At 38.1% G+C, this 14,792-nt stretch overlaps 1 pseudogene across 3 annotated transcripts; it reads left to right on the top strand.

The window, feature by feature from the left end:
• Positions 1-3,460: 3,460 nt before the first annotated feature.
• Positions 3,461-6,169, top strand: LOC149172052 (pentatricopeptide repeat-containing protein At3g62890 pseudogene; annotated as a pseudogene). 3 transcript variants are annotated; one of them, XR_016259056.1, is made up of 2 exons: positions 3,769-3,902; positions 4,060-6,169. The product of XR_016259056.1 is annotated as a pentatricopeptide repeat-containing protein At3g62890 pseudogene, transcript variant X3 (transcript). The 3 variants fall into 3 exon arrangements; XR_016259055.1 differs by having other exon boundaries at positions 3,829-3,967; XR_016259054.1 differs by having other exon boundaries at positions 3,461-6,169.
• The last annotated feature ends 8,623 nt before the right edge of the window (positions 6,170-14,792 follow it).

Below are 14,792 nucleotides of genomic sequence, written 5' to 3'. Positions count from 1 at the left end.
AGATCATATGAGAACAAGCGCGAGAATCACTCTCAAAATTATGAACAAGGGAAGAAGGAAAAGGGGAGTGTGGAGTGTTATATCCATTAGGTTTCTCTTCCCCAAAATCATAATCTAAAGGCTCAGGTGATTCAAATATAGAATCATAAGTAGGAGCCTTATCAATTTCGTTAGTATCATAGATTAAGCCTTTCTTTACAGGAAAATTGATCACTTCCAATTGCCCCTCCTTATTCAAGGGAAAATAAAAATTTTCCTTCCCAAGGGCATCAATGGATATGTCATCATAAATAATACCCGAGAGAAAGGGAGGACCAATTTCAGCCTCATCCTCCTTGTCGGTGTTGTAAATGGGAGCACAATCAAATTGAGGACCAACAATTTCCCATTTCTCCTTTTCAACATGGAAGTAATCTCCAATATCATCTTCTAAGGGGAAAATGGGATCACCTTCCTCAAGGTTCTCAAAAAGAGATTCATCAAGAGTAATATCCTCGAAAAAGGTAAGGTTAGTCTCAACTTCATCCTTCCCAACACATATGTTCTCAAAATCATCCTTTTCATCACGTCGACCCGAGGAGGACTCCTCTTCTTGCTCATTACTTAGATTCTCAATGTCTTGATGACGGTCAACAAAGGCTTCCTTTTGGATGCTTAATGTGGGGCATACTTGAAAATGTCTAAGAAAGCCATCAATGAACTCTTCAATAGATGATATGCTCTTAGGTTCATGATCATGCAACCATGAGTTATGACCACCGAGAGATCCCATGAACAACAACATAAGGACATCTTGATGAACAACCTCCTCTCTTGAAGCATGTGCATTAAATCTTTCTACGTGGTCAATTGTGGAGAGTGGATCACTATCAAACACAGACACCCCACATACCTTCCTTCCCATGACATGATTAGGGTGCCTAGGGATGCTAGCAATGTCTAAAGCGAGAAATTTATCAAAGAAAGACAACCTATTTGAGATATACATGACAAACATGTAGGAGTCGTCAGGGTGAATTTAAAGATGCCTAGAAAAATGCTTGCTTCACCCTACAAGCATCGACCTTAAAGTTCAATGAAGAATTAGGGGTTCGTTCTTCCAATGGAGTCACCAATAATGTTATGTCAATATGTCGTATGGAGAACAAAACACATGTTTCGTGTCCCCGAAAATGACGCCAAAAATGTTACCGCTCAAACTAGTAGGGGTCCTAAAAGGGGATCCTTTTAGGGTTACTACTAGGATAAGGGAAACAATGGAGTGATAGCCCACTGTTACCTCGGCTAAGACTCCCTACTCTTCACAGATTTTCATCCTTGACAAGTCATATACTCAAACCCTAGCCCTTGGAATTCCCCTAAGCCCTTCTTAGATAGCCTTTCATCTTGTTTTCCAAGCAAGTAAGCCATACATCTGAGCCTCTCTTGTGAATAGGCTTCTAGGATCACCTTTCACCCTATCATTGATCCATTCATCTTCAAGATCCTCATTATACCGGGTCTCCTCCCATTGGTGAAAGTCTGTAAAGAGCAGGGAGCCTTAGCTAAGGTGAAAGTGGGTTATTGTTCCATTATTGCCCATGACCTAGTAGTTGCCCTATAGGACACCCTTCCTAGGACCCCTGCTAGTTTGAGCGGTAACAAACCCTGTTTATTACAAATCAGCATTGACATTGAAACTGTCAGCGATTTTAAAGCTACCAACTAAATTGTGATAACATAACCTATTGTGGAGAGGGCGATGATATACTAACTTGCCCCGAGAGGACCAAAAGCAGAGAGAACCAGAACACCACTACCTGTAGCACACAAATTCTTGACCCCATCAACAAAGACCTAAGAAAGCAGATGAGAGTGCTAGTAACTTCCATAGAGCCATATATAATTGAACTTGCATTTGAAAGACGAGCCCGATTGAAGCCAATGATCTCCCATCACGATGAGAATTGCACAAGGAAAGGGACGAAAAGACCTGTAATTCATGTCAAACGTTAAAATTGAATCCTCCCTGCTATGAAGTGAAGGGATCACCATAATCGATGTAGATAACATTAACTCAGTTTGAGGGAGAATTAAAATGATAGTGCAGCAGAGGTGAACACCGAGGGCCATATGTTCACTGGAGAAATCCACTTGTACATTTATCACTTCAAGGAATGGGTCCAACCAAATCGTCGAGAACCTGCCACCGATCTGAAGAGAGATAAGGCCTAAGGTCTAGAGACCATAAATCACCCCCTGCATACATTAGAAAACCATGATTGCATTTCATTTATGGAACTGGGAATGAAAATAAGTTGGCATTGATTACAAGGATCCCTTGAGTCAGAATGGACCCTCGTTTTGCTAATTAATCAACACTTGAGTTCAAGATTCTATATATGTGAAAAAAACTCACTCTATCAAATTTTGTCAATGCTACTTGTATCTTGAGAATCAAAGGGGAAGATAAGGAATTAATAGTTTTCTTTGCTTTAGTGAATTGCCTTATAACCAGTAAGGAGTCCCCAAAAACAATAATTTGCTTAATTCCTCAATTTGGGGCAAGCTCCAAACCTTTCCATAGGGCAATGAAATTAACATGATTATTTGTGGCTTTTTTGAGACCCCACACATAGTGCAAAGCCATTTGTTCATCAAGGCAAAAAATTACCCCTCCAGCCTCCCCACTACATTTATTATTTTTAAAAATAATAAACGTTTTAATTAATATCAATATATATTTGAATGAGGGGTTTTGAACCAGTGATCTTTTCACCACAAAATGCCTTAACATGAAACATTTTTACTATCTATTCTATGCCCATGAACATAGAGTGACCATTTTAATTAATTGAATGTTCCACATTTTTTTAATATAATAATTTTATATTATACTATATAATTATTCTTATGCGGATTTTTTTTTTTCAATGTGGTTCACGGGCACTCAATGAGTGGCCGCTACGTCCACATAGAGAAGCGGGGCAGTTCCACCCGAAGGGATCTGCCGGTCGGCCATATCAGGCCTAACCCCGAGGGCGTCGAGGAGATTTGACCCCGTGACCTCCCAACTGGGAAAGTGCTTAGCAACGAGAACTCGACCGTTTGAGCTATCCCTTGGGGCTTATGCGGATTATTTTATTATTAATTACTTTTTATATAAAAAATAGGAATTAAGGACTGCATATCATACTTGTATATATAATTTTATGTTAAAAAATTTGCAATTTGTGATCCAAAATTTCGCACTTCTTAGGAAAAAAAATGTCCATAAACATTTATAAAATTTCGTTATTGAAAATATTATTAAAATTCGAAAAACTTGTAAGATTTGAGTTAAAATTAATTGGAAAAATTGTTAAAAAAAAGAAGAAGCCAAAACATCAAACAATCAGACTAATGCCTTAAATTTTTTGTGATTGGAACTTCCTTTATAAAATTGTGTTAAAAATTTACCAAACCCAAATTGTCAATTCTTCTTTTCATAAAAATCATACAAATTCGTAAAATTTTGCTTCATGGGAAAAATGAAGGTTACCAAAAATTGGGTAATTGGAGTGCTGGGTAAGCTGGGGCATTTGTGATCATCAATAAAAACAGTGGTAACAGTAGCAATTTTCACTCCCCTCTTCTCCAAGGAATTGCATGTTTTGTTTGCAATCTGACCTGAGAATAACAAGATGATGCACAATATCAGCCACTTCAGGGCTTCGGCTCCGTGTCTAAGAGTACGGGGAGTAGTTCAACAATGGAATCAGGAGCTTTTAGGTTATAACGGTGGAGAGAGTAACAGCAGAGATGAGGGCATTGGCAAACCAATTGTCATCACTGGGAAAGAGGGGAGACGAAAACAAGGGTTTGAGCACGGTAGCTCCAGTGGCATTAATCGAAGATACGAGGAGATCGGTGGAAATGAAGATGTGAGCGAATTGTTCGAAAAAATGCATGAACGAACTGTTGTGTTTTGGAATTCAATGATTACAAGGTATGCGCAGACTGGTAGGTTAGAGGATGCACACAAACTATTTGACAAAATACCTGAACGAAATGTTGTGTCTTGGAATTCGTTGATTGCAGGGTATGGTCAGAATGGCAGAGTTGAAGCTGCACGCAAACTGTTTGACGAAATGCCTGCGAGAGATGTGGTTTCTTGGAATGGCATGATTGCTGGGTACATGCAGAACGGAAGAGTGGAGGAGGGTCGCGCTTTGTTTGACATAATGCCGCAGCGAAATGTGGTCTCGTGGACGACGATAATTGCAGGGTGTTCTCAGAATGCGAGAATGGAAGATGCGTGCCAACTGTTCAACGAAATGCCAGAACGGAATGTGCGGTCCTGGAATGCGATAATTGCAGGTTATGCTCAGAATAAGCAGGAGGAGGAGGCAGTGGGATTTTTGGTGCAAATGCTGCGGGATGGCATGATGCCGAATCTATTCACCTTCCCTAGTGTTCTAAGAGCGGTTGCAAGTCTAGAAGCCTTGGAATTTGGAAAGCAGGTCCATGGATGCGTCCTAAAATTTGGAATGGAATCTGATGTTTTTGTGGGGAGTTCCCTTGTTACCATGTATGCGAAGTGTGGTTTTGTGGATCATGCATGCCGGGTGATGCAGACAATACCTAAACGAGATATGGCAATGTGGAACGCCATGGTTGCAGGATTTGTCCAGAATGGGAGAATGGAGGATGCTCGACAGTTTTTTGATAATCTCTTGCAACGAAATGTTGTCTCCTGGACTGCAATGATTGCCGGATATGCACAGAATGGGCGTTGTGAGGACGCACTAGTTCTTTTTATTGAAATGTCAAGGACAGGTGTGAAGGCTAACCAATCCACGTTTTCTAGTGTTCTTAGAGCTTGTGCTAGCTTAGCAGCTTTGGACCAGGGAAAGCAAGTCCATGTTCATATCGATAAGACTAGATTCGACCATGACACGTTTGTAAAGAATGCCCTTATTACTATGTATGCTAGATGTGGGAGCATAGAAGATGCTAATCGAGTCTTCAGTAGTATGCCTGAACCGGATGTGGTTTCATGGAATGCTATGATTGCAGGTTATGCGCAACATGGGCTGGCTATAGAGGCACTTAGACTCTTTGAACGGTTAGTGCAAGAAGGCACAAAACCGGATGAAATTACATTTGTTGGTGTTCTCTCTGCTTGCAGCCATGCAGGCCTAGTGAAGGAAGCCTGGTACTATTTCAATACCATGCTACGGGACCATTGCTTAACAGCAAACTCTGAGCATTATGCCTGTATGGTCGACCTTCTTGGCCGCGCTGGGTACCTGGAAGAGGCAAAGAAACTCATTGATGAAATGCCTATGGAACCCGATGTGGTCGTATGGGGTTCCCTTCTGAGTGCCTGTAAAATGCATGCTAATGTGAAGCTAGGAAAGCTTGCTGCAGAGCACCTATTTGAGTTGGAGCCAGGGGACGACTCAACTTATGTTCTGTTGTCAAGCATTTACGCTGCAGCGGGCATGTGGGATGATGTAACTAAAGTGAGAATAATGATGAAGAACAAGGGAGTAAAAAAGAAGCCAGGATGCAGCTGGATTGATGTGAAAAATAGGGTGCATGTATTTGTCACTGGAGACAGATCTCACCCAGAAACGGAAAAGATATATGCAAAGTTGGAGAAATTGGTTGAGAAGATACAGGAAGCAGGGTATGTGCCAAACAGAAATTTAGTGCTGAAGGATGTCTCAGACAAGGAAAAGGATCACCTTCTCTATTATCATAGTGAGAAACTGGCTATTGCTTTTGGGCTTATCAGCATACCTCCTGGAAAGCCTATCCGGATTATCAAAAACCTTCGTGTGTGTGGTGACTGCCACACCGCTATCAAGTTCATTGCAAAGATCGTAGGGCAAGAAATTGTTGTAAGGGATGCAAATCGCTTCCATCATTTTAAGGATGGCTTTTGCTCCTGTGGAGATTATTGGTGATACTAAGAACAAAAATGATATGGTCTATCCTTCGTATTTATTTTTAAAATTTTATTCTTGGGTGGAGTGGGGCAGTTGGGAAGTGGATGGATGGACAGCTTTTACCATACATATTTACATGTGAAAAGTGACATTAGAGGCATAAAAGTATCGGTGGTGTTAGCATCTGATGCTAGTCTGCGAGGTAGGTTTGCGGACAGAGTGCGGATACAAGTCAAGCACCAAATTAAAAGGGATGTCTTCATTACTGGTGTATGCCAAATTACTGAACCAAGCCTCGACAGGGTAGTGGAGACATTATTGTGACATTGAAACATGATTTATTTCTTCACTGGTTGTTTCGAGTTTTGCTCCATGGATAAGAAGGATATTCTCAAAACCTCCAATGATTTTCACAACCATTTGATCCTGTATTCAGCTTTTACCAAATTCTTGATTTATTTCTAGTTGGTCAGGAATTCTGTTTTGAAGAAATTATAATCTATCTTGATCCACATATCAGGGTACTAGTTCCCGTCCTAACTTTGAAAATTGACAAGTAACGTATTCTGGAGATTTCGAAGACAGAATTAAAGCAAGAGGCTACCTTGTAGCTTGGCTCACATTTAACTTCTAGTTCTTGCAAGTCATACATAACATACCTGGTTAAGAGTCCTGGGTGGGACATGTTTTTGCTATGTATTCAGAGGGGCAGTTGTTTTGAAAGAAGACTAAAGTTTCTAGCCCATGATATGAAAATCATAAACAAAACCCATATATGGATGTAAAGGAGGCTTGGTTCATAAATATATAGGATTAAATAATCTAACATGACCATGCAAGATCATACAAAAAGACACATTTGTATTATTGGACGTGAAGGAACTCTCGTGGCATAAGGACCAACGAGGCATGTGTTCATTGTTGGTGCAATTCTAATTCCTAAGACCCTGCAAACTTCCTAAACAGTATTCCTAGAGGTGAATTCTGAGCTACTTTTCGTGGTGGCAGGAATGTGTGAAGATCTCTGTTGTAACCATGGTGGGTAAGAGCTTAGCTGAGCAAATTTCTGAGCTGATCAAAGGATCAAACAATGGATAAAAATTCTGAAGTACCCTTGGTTTAGTCTTACTCTATTGCTGATCATCATCAGAGGAACATATTTCAGCCTATTAACAGATCCATCAACTGACAGGTTATCATTCCCAAGGACAATTCCCATGCAGAGTAACCTTGTTCTGTGTTAGTGAAGTTTCAGAGTAAACGATTTGCATCATTGGCTATTATGGAACGATTACCAGGAATGCAGAAAGCTGTAAAGAATAATCTTATGTCAAAGTCTCTTCCTGGACATTTAGAAGTGAGGGAATCTACTAATATCCCATAAAGAGTCGTGGGAGGATTACTGGAAATGCAGAAGGCTACAAAGGATGATCATGAGTCAAAGTCTCTTCCTGGACATTTAAAGGGGAGGGAATCTACTCAATAGTAATTTTTAGCAATAATGGCAGTTTATGGAAGGGTAACACTTTTTGCAAGGGAAAGAAACTGGATAAAGTTTAAGTTGCAACTTTTTTCAGTCTTTGACATTCCATAATTCTTGGATTCTGATTCTTTCAGATATATATTAGGAGGTAAGGTCTCGTAAGACCTTCAAGTATAAATTTAGGTGGTTCTTAGGATTTTGTAATTGATAAAAAGCCACAAGAGAAGAGGCATATTTCCCTGGTGCTAGTCTGGTGAACTGGAATTCAGTTTCCCATCCTGTACAATGATGGGGGTGTCACCTGAAAATCATTTGATACATAACTGTGTTTGGACAGTCCGCGTTCAATCACGAGGATAGTTCTCATTTAATTGTAGTTGTCAGTTTTTTTGTCAAAATAAGGGTAGCATAGGTGCGACAAAGCTGTTCTCTAGATTAAAATTTGTGCACCAGAAGAAAGGAGAGGTTAGGATCAAGAACCCCATTTGGTTGGCCTTGTTTAACTTAGCAACAAGGCTTCAGCATGCCTTAGGTACCGGTAGGAAATTGTGGAAAAAGGTAATAACAATAAATAATTGGATGAATAAGTCGGTCGGAGATATTCTCTAAACCATGCGTATCAGAAACATGAACTTCTCTTCGGAAGCTAATGAAGTAAGCATGGACAGTGGAGGGGACCAAATTCCCCCCTCTGGTTGAATGACTTTCTCCATGCTAAGGAATCCTCGAAAGAGTTAGGACTCCTAGAAATAGAGTATATCCTCGATCGGGATAAATCTAACTTGGAAGACACTAATTTTCCACGGTCTCATGGATGATTCTATAACAAAGGAAATCTTCCAAAGAGAGGCCCTTTTATTGGAGCAGGAGATAAGGTGGGCCCCATTCCCAAAGTAGGGTTAAATTCTTGTTTGGGGCAAGGCATAAGGTGGAAAGCAGACACCTTTTCTGAACTGAAGAGCTGTACCACAGCATTTTTTTTCCAAGGGTACCACGACATGTATGGGTTAATTCATTACAAAGAGCCTAGGTTCCAATTCCTGGATATATGCATGTGATGGTGATCTGTTCTACCCAAGGAAAATATATTGATGTTGAGACTAAGCAATGGGATGATAGCCATCACCAAAATATGGGAAGGTGGAATCGAAGTGAGCCATCATTTATGACTTGAAAATGATGAATCGCATTTTTGGCGCTGCCATAGACACTGAATATCTAGCCCTATTTGTCTGTCTTAATTCGGAAAGACTGGCAACAAAGAGAAATGGAGGTACAATTTGGGAGTTTCCTGTGCCTCTTTTGTTGACGAGAAGCCCAAACCTTGGTTTACGAATGCCGAGTGTGGCTTCATTTTTTTGTGAGTAATGAAAACTCACTCTTATATAGTTTAGCAAGGGCCAGATGGCAGAAACTTTGCTTATTTCGAAAGAAAGTTTCCAACATTGAATGGATAAAGGATAATACCAGTTTTGATCCATCTTAACTCTGGATCAGAGATTTCTTAAGTACCAAGAAGGATAAAAAGATGATACCAGTTTTGATCCATCTTAACTCTGGATCAGAGATCTCTTAAGTAACAAGAAGGATAAAAAAGAATTTGGGATGCAATTTTCCTGGTGGTTAAAGGACCCTGAGATAAGATGGGTTTACACTAGTGTGTATATATATTAATCTTTGGCATTCTTTTCTTGAATTTTCTTTTTTACATTACACTTCTTATTTTATTTTTCAATATTTTGATTTATAAGCATAGATGTTACATGTCATCCATATTGCATGGTAATTTATTTTTATTGTTTTGAAAATATTATATTTATGCTGACATATGTTGCATGTCGAGAGTGTTAGGCATGAACATTACACATCTCCCTTGCACAATGTTGTAGATTGCACTTTGTTTCTCTCAATGTAATCCAAAGAAAAAATGGGGGCTTTTTCCAAGATGGAGCTAGTACAATTGTTTTTGTGCAACATTATCTAAGCTTTTTTCAAGTTATCATCTTCAAGCGATAGTGTGCCATAGGCTATCCACGTTAGCAATAGAAATTCTTGCTAATTGGAGATCTAGATTGACCTCCTTTGTCGAGTCAAGCAAGGCCACATGATAGAGCCAAGGAGTGAAATTAGCAATCCACTAAATTGTTACCAAAGTAAGACATCAACTCTGTTAGGCCAAGGAATCACGTATTAAACTGCTAATCTATAATTTATTAATTTGAATATATATATCAAAGTGACCTTTGGGATTCCACTTCCATGGTCTGTGCAACTTACTTCATTTTGTTTATTTACATATTTTGCTTAATCCCGGAGGATTAGGTGTCTAACATTCACCCCACTAATCTGAAAGGGGTGTTTGTGAGCCCAAGCATCATTCTGAATCTTTCAAACTTATCTCTTTCAAGTGCTTTGGTGAAGAGGTCTGCAATTTGCTCATTTGTGGAACAATGTCATAGGTGAATAGCCTTGACCTCTACATGATGTCGAATCAAATGATACTTTGTGTTATGTTTGGTCCGATCATGGAATTTGGGATTCTTGGCCAATTTAATTGTAGAAGTATTGTCAATCAAAGGAGGAGTATAATTCACTTGTTTCTCTTGCAAATATTCAAAATTTTTCCTAAGCCACACTATCTCCTTGGTTGCTTCCGCAGCTGCTACATATTTTGCCTTTATCGTGGAATCTACTGGAACTGACTGTTTGCATGACCTCCAGGGTACAACTCCTAATCCAAGATTCATAACATAACATCAAGTAGACATTGCATTTTTCATATCTCCATCAAAGTTCGAATCAGAATATCTAATCAAGTTGAAGTCATCCACTTGTGAATATTTGAGTCCAAAGTTTTGAGTTCCTTTCAAGTACTTTAGAATTCTTTTTGCAGTAGACCAATGTCCTTCACAAGGCTTTTGCATAAACCTGGAAAGGATTCCAACAACAAATGAAATATTTGGTTTGGTAGTGGTGAGGTAGATAAGACTTCCCACAAGTTGTCTATACTTAGTTGCATCCTCAAATTCATTTCCTTCTTTAGATGTGAGCTTCAAATTTTGTTCCATTAGAGTGGACAAAGGATTGCATTCAACCATGCCAAACTTATTCAACAATTCTCCAATGTACTTCTTTTGAGAGAGGAATATATGTGTCGGATGTTGGATTTCTGCAAAGCCCAAATAGTAATGAAGATGTCCCAAATCTGTCATCTCAAATCTTTATTCAGTTCTTTCTTTATGGATGCAATATAATTTTCATTGTTCCCTGTTATTAACAAATCATTTACATATACCAAAAGATAGACAATAATTTTGCAAACTATGTCGACAAATAAATTTGCATCACCAAGATTAAGTGTTGAAATTTAATTTTAGAAGACGCTCAGTGAATTTTTCATACAGGCTCGTGGTGATTGTTTTAGGCCATAAAAGGATTTGATGAGTTTGCATACTTTTTTTTTCTTGTCGCTTCACAACAAAACCTTCTAATTGAGACATAAAGACATTTTCTTTCAGTTCTCTATTCAAGAAAACAATTTTTTTCATACAGGCTCGCGGTGATTGTTTTAGGCCATACAAGGATTTGATGAGTTTGGATACTTTTTTTTCTTGTCCCTTCACAAAAAAACCTTCTGATTGAGACATAAAGACATTTTCTTTCAGGTCTCCATTCAAGAAAACAATTTTTACATCCATTTGATGGACTTTCCATCCATTCTGAGCTATGAAGGCAAAGAGAGTCTAGATGGTGGCCCATTTTGCTGTTGGGTCAAAGGTCTATTCATAATCAACTCCTTTTTTCTGCACAAATCATTTTGCCATGAGCCTTGCTTTGTGCTTGTCAAGTGAGCCATTTGATTTATACTTGTTCTTGAAGAGCCACTTGCAACCAATTAGTTTGGTTCCAAATGGAGGGTCCACTAGCTTCCATGTTCCATTCTTTATGAGAGCATCATACTTTTTTTGCATTGCTTCTTTCCATTCATCATGAGAAGCAACTTATTTAAAGGAAGTTGGTTCAAAATTAGTAGACAAATTTAATTCACAATCATAAGAAACATCCATATCATCAATTGAATAAAAATCATCTCCAATTTGTCTAATGGAAATTTTATTTCCTGTCTTTCTCAACCTCATCAAGATGAACACTTTCAAGTGTTCTAATGAGCCATTTTGGAGGGCCTTTCTGAGATAGTCCACATTGCTCCATTGATTGAGATGGGGATGCATCAAGATTTAATCTCAATCTCATCACTCAAAGGGCCTTCTTGATTTGAAGAAGTGGTTAAACTTCATGAGGAGGAGAGAGTGCTTTAGAAGGAGATTCCATAGATTGATCAAGGATAGGGACCCCCCCTTCAAGATGTGGAAAATCTCATCATCAAATTCATGAAAAGTTTTTGCATCACTGAATTTGTCCAAACGATTAAGCGTAGCTCAACAATATTGTTAGTCTTGGAAGATTCAAGAAAAAAATATCTTTAGACAATATAAACTTCTTATTGACCTCATCATAGAGATGATATGCTTTGGTGGTATCTAAGTACTCCAAGAAGATACACTTTCGACTCCTTGCATCAAGTTTGTTTTTTTGTTCTTTAGGAATCAAAGCATAATAGGTGGAACCAAAGATCTTGAGATGCCTTACCAAAGGAATGTGGCCATAACACATTTCATAGGGAGTTTTGTTTTTGAGAGCATGAAATGGACATCTGTTTTTTAATATATATATAGCACATAGAACCGCATCTGCACAGAACATCAACTTTACATTTTTGAAAAACATCATTGAATGAGCCATATTTAAGATAGTCCTGTTCATTCTTTCAACTACACCATTTTGTTGAGGATTGTATGGCACAATTGTTTGATGTTGAATCCCATGTTGGCGAAGATAGTTTTAAAATTCATTTGAAGTATATTCTTTTCCATTATCAGTACGAATAGAGCCAATATGTGATTGTGCATCATTTTCAATCCATGCATGAAAGTTTTTGAAAGTTTCAAAAGCTTCTGATTTATTTTTCAACAAATATACCCAACACATCCTAGTGTAATCATCAATAAAAGTCATCATATATTTATTTCCATTTGCAAATGAACATGCATAGGGCCACACAAATCATAATGAATAAGTGCAAACTTTCTACATACTCTTGAAACATAATTATGAAATGGTTGTTATGTTTCCCTAGGATACAAGCATCACATTGCTTTATTTTCCTTGGAATAGTTGGCAATCTAGAAACACCATTTCTTTTCAACAAACAAAAGTTGTCATAATTAAGATGTTCAAATCTTGCATGCCATAGAAGATTGGATGACAATGTGCCTTCATTGTACTGAGAATTGTATGCACGAGCAAATGTTCCTTGCAGCGTGATGTTTTTCTTATCTCAACTTTGCCATCAAACATGTAAATGGGGCGTTCTTGTTGACGAATGTGAACAAGGGGCAACAAGTTTCTCCATATTTTTGGAAGGTAGAGTACATAATGCAAAAGAAAGATAAGAAGTCCAGGTAGTTTAAGCCTGATAGCGCGAACTCTGGGTGGCTTGAGGCTTGACTTGTCTACAAAGTATACTGCTCCATCTACATTGTCATTGAAGTCTTCAAAGAAGTCTTTCTGGAAGGTCATGTGTTAGGTTGCAGCTATAACAAGCAAACGTGCATCTTTCCAAGAAGCAAATGAAGTGTGAAACAGACCTCCAGTTACTCCAATATTGCAATGGGCAACAATATAATGAGCAGATTCAGGTGCTTTACCTTTCACTAGATTTGGTGTTTTACCTTTCTCTTCTTTTCATTCTTGTTTGATTCTTTCCCAAGGGATTTTGCATGTGGATGCATCATGCCCATCTCTGTTACAATGAATACTGGAGGTCAAGTTTTCTTCCTTGATGATATTTACCCCTGCTTTTGTTATTCTCATTCCACATCCTCTTCTTCCATCTCTTCCCCTAGAAGAATCTTGTGTATGATTCTTCTCTTTTTGTTCAAGGCACACAACTTCTCCAGGAAAATTTTGGTCATCAGACTATAAGAATTGCAAGGCATATGGAGGTAATAATGTTGACTCAAGAAAGTATGGGACCAATCACCAAAATAAGACTATTGATTCAAGGAGACAAAACTAGATTAAAACTTTCATATCATTTTCTCCTTTTTCAAAGTATAGTCTAGAATGCTCCAAATGCAATAATCCAAGGCGTCAAGCAAAATATTGTCCACTAGAACCAAGAGAAAGGGTATGGATAAAGAAGACTAGAGAACCCACCACTGAAAAGTGTGCTCTAACCTTTTGTGTACAAAATAAGGAAAACAAATGGTTCATAGATAGTGGATGTTTAAGGCATATGACTGGTGACCAAAAGAAGTTCATCTCACTAAACAAGAAGCATGGAAATGTGACTTTTGGAAGTGGATCTGCTAAAATTGTTGGAAAAGGCATAGTGAGTCTTGTCAATGGTAAATGAAAAGCACAAAATGCACTATTTGTTGAAGGACTCAATCACAATATTCTAAGCATCAACCAAATATGTGACCAAGGACATGATATCATCTCCAGTGCCAAGGATTGTGAGATAAGAAGGTCTTCTTTAGGGAAAATTGTGGGAAAAGGAGTAAAAGCAACAAATAATGTATACATTCTCACTGAAATTCAAGAAAAAAAATGTTACATGATTCAAGTAGATGAAAGTTGGTTATGGCACAAGCGATTGGTACATTTAAACTTTGATAATTTGCTAAAGATCAACAAAACTCAAACAGTGAGAGATATCCCCATAATCTCAAAACCTGAAAAGGCTATTTGTGCACCATGTCAACATTGAAATCAAACAAGGACCAACTTCAAGACAAAGGAATTCTCTTCATCAAATTCTTTAGAAATCATTCATGTAGATCTATGTGGGCCAACTAGAAATCCATCTCTACAAGGAGAAAGGTACTTTATATTATTTATTGATGATTATACTAGAATGATGTGAGTATTTTTCATAATATTTAAGTCAGAGACTCTAGAATGTTTTAAAACCTTCAAAGCAGCAGTTGAAAATGAAAATGAGCCAAAGATTAAATGTTTAAGGACAAATAGACATGGAGAATTTACCTTAGGGGAATTCAATTAATTTTGTGAAAAACATGGAATCAAGAGGGAACTATCTGTTGCTAGGACTCCAAAACAAAATGGAGTGCTTGAAACAAAAAACAGATCCATACAAGAGACTGCAAGAACAATGCTATCGAAAAATGATTTACAACCTAGATTTTGGAGAGAAGCAGTTGGGGTAGCAGTATATACTATGAACAAGACACAACTCCAAGGGAATAGTGACAAAACTCGATATGAATTATGGAAAGGAAGACTTGCTTCAATGAAATATTTCAGAA

Source organism: Pinus tabuliformis, chromosome 4_2 (genome assembly GCF_031772625.1).
Source record: "Pinus tabuliformis cultivar Carrire ecotype Pingquan chromosome 4_2, CPIR1, whole genome shotgun sequence".
NCBI classification, from domain to species: Eukaryota; Viridiplantae; Streptophyta; class Pinopsida; order Pinales; family Pinaceae; genus Pinus; species Pinus tabuliformis.
The sequence above is the reverse complement of the archived record's forward strand: the minus strand, read 5'-3'. Positions and strand labels throughout refer to the sequence as shown.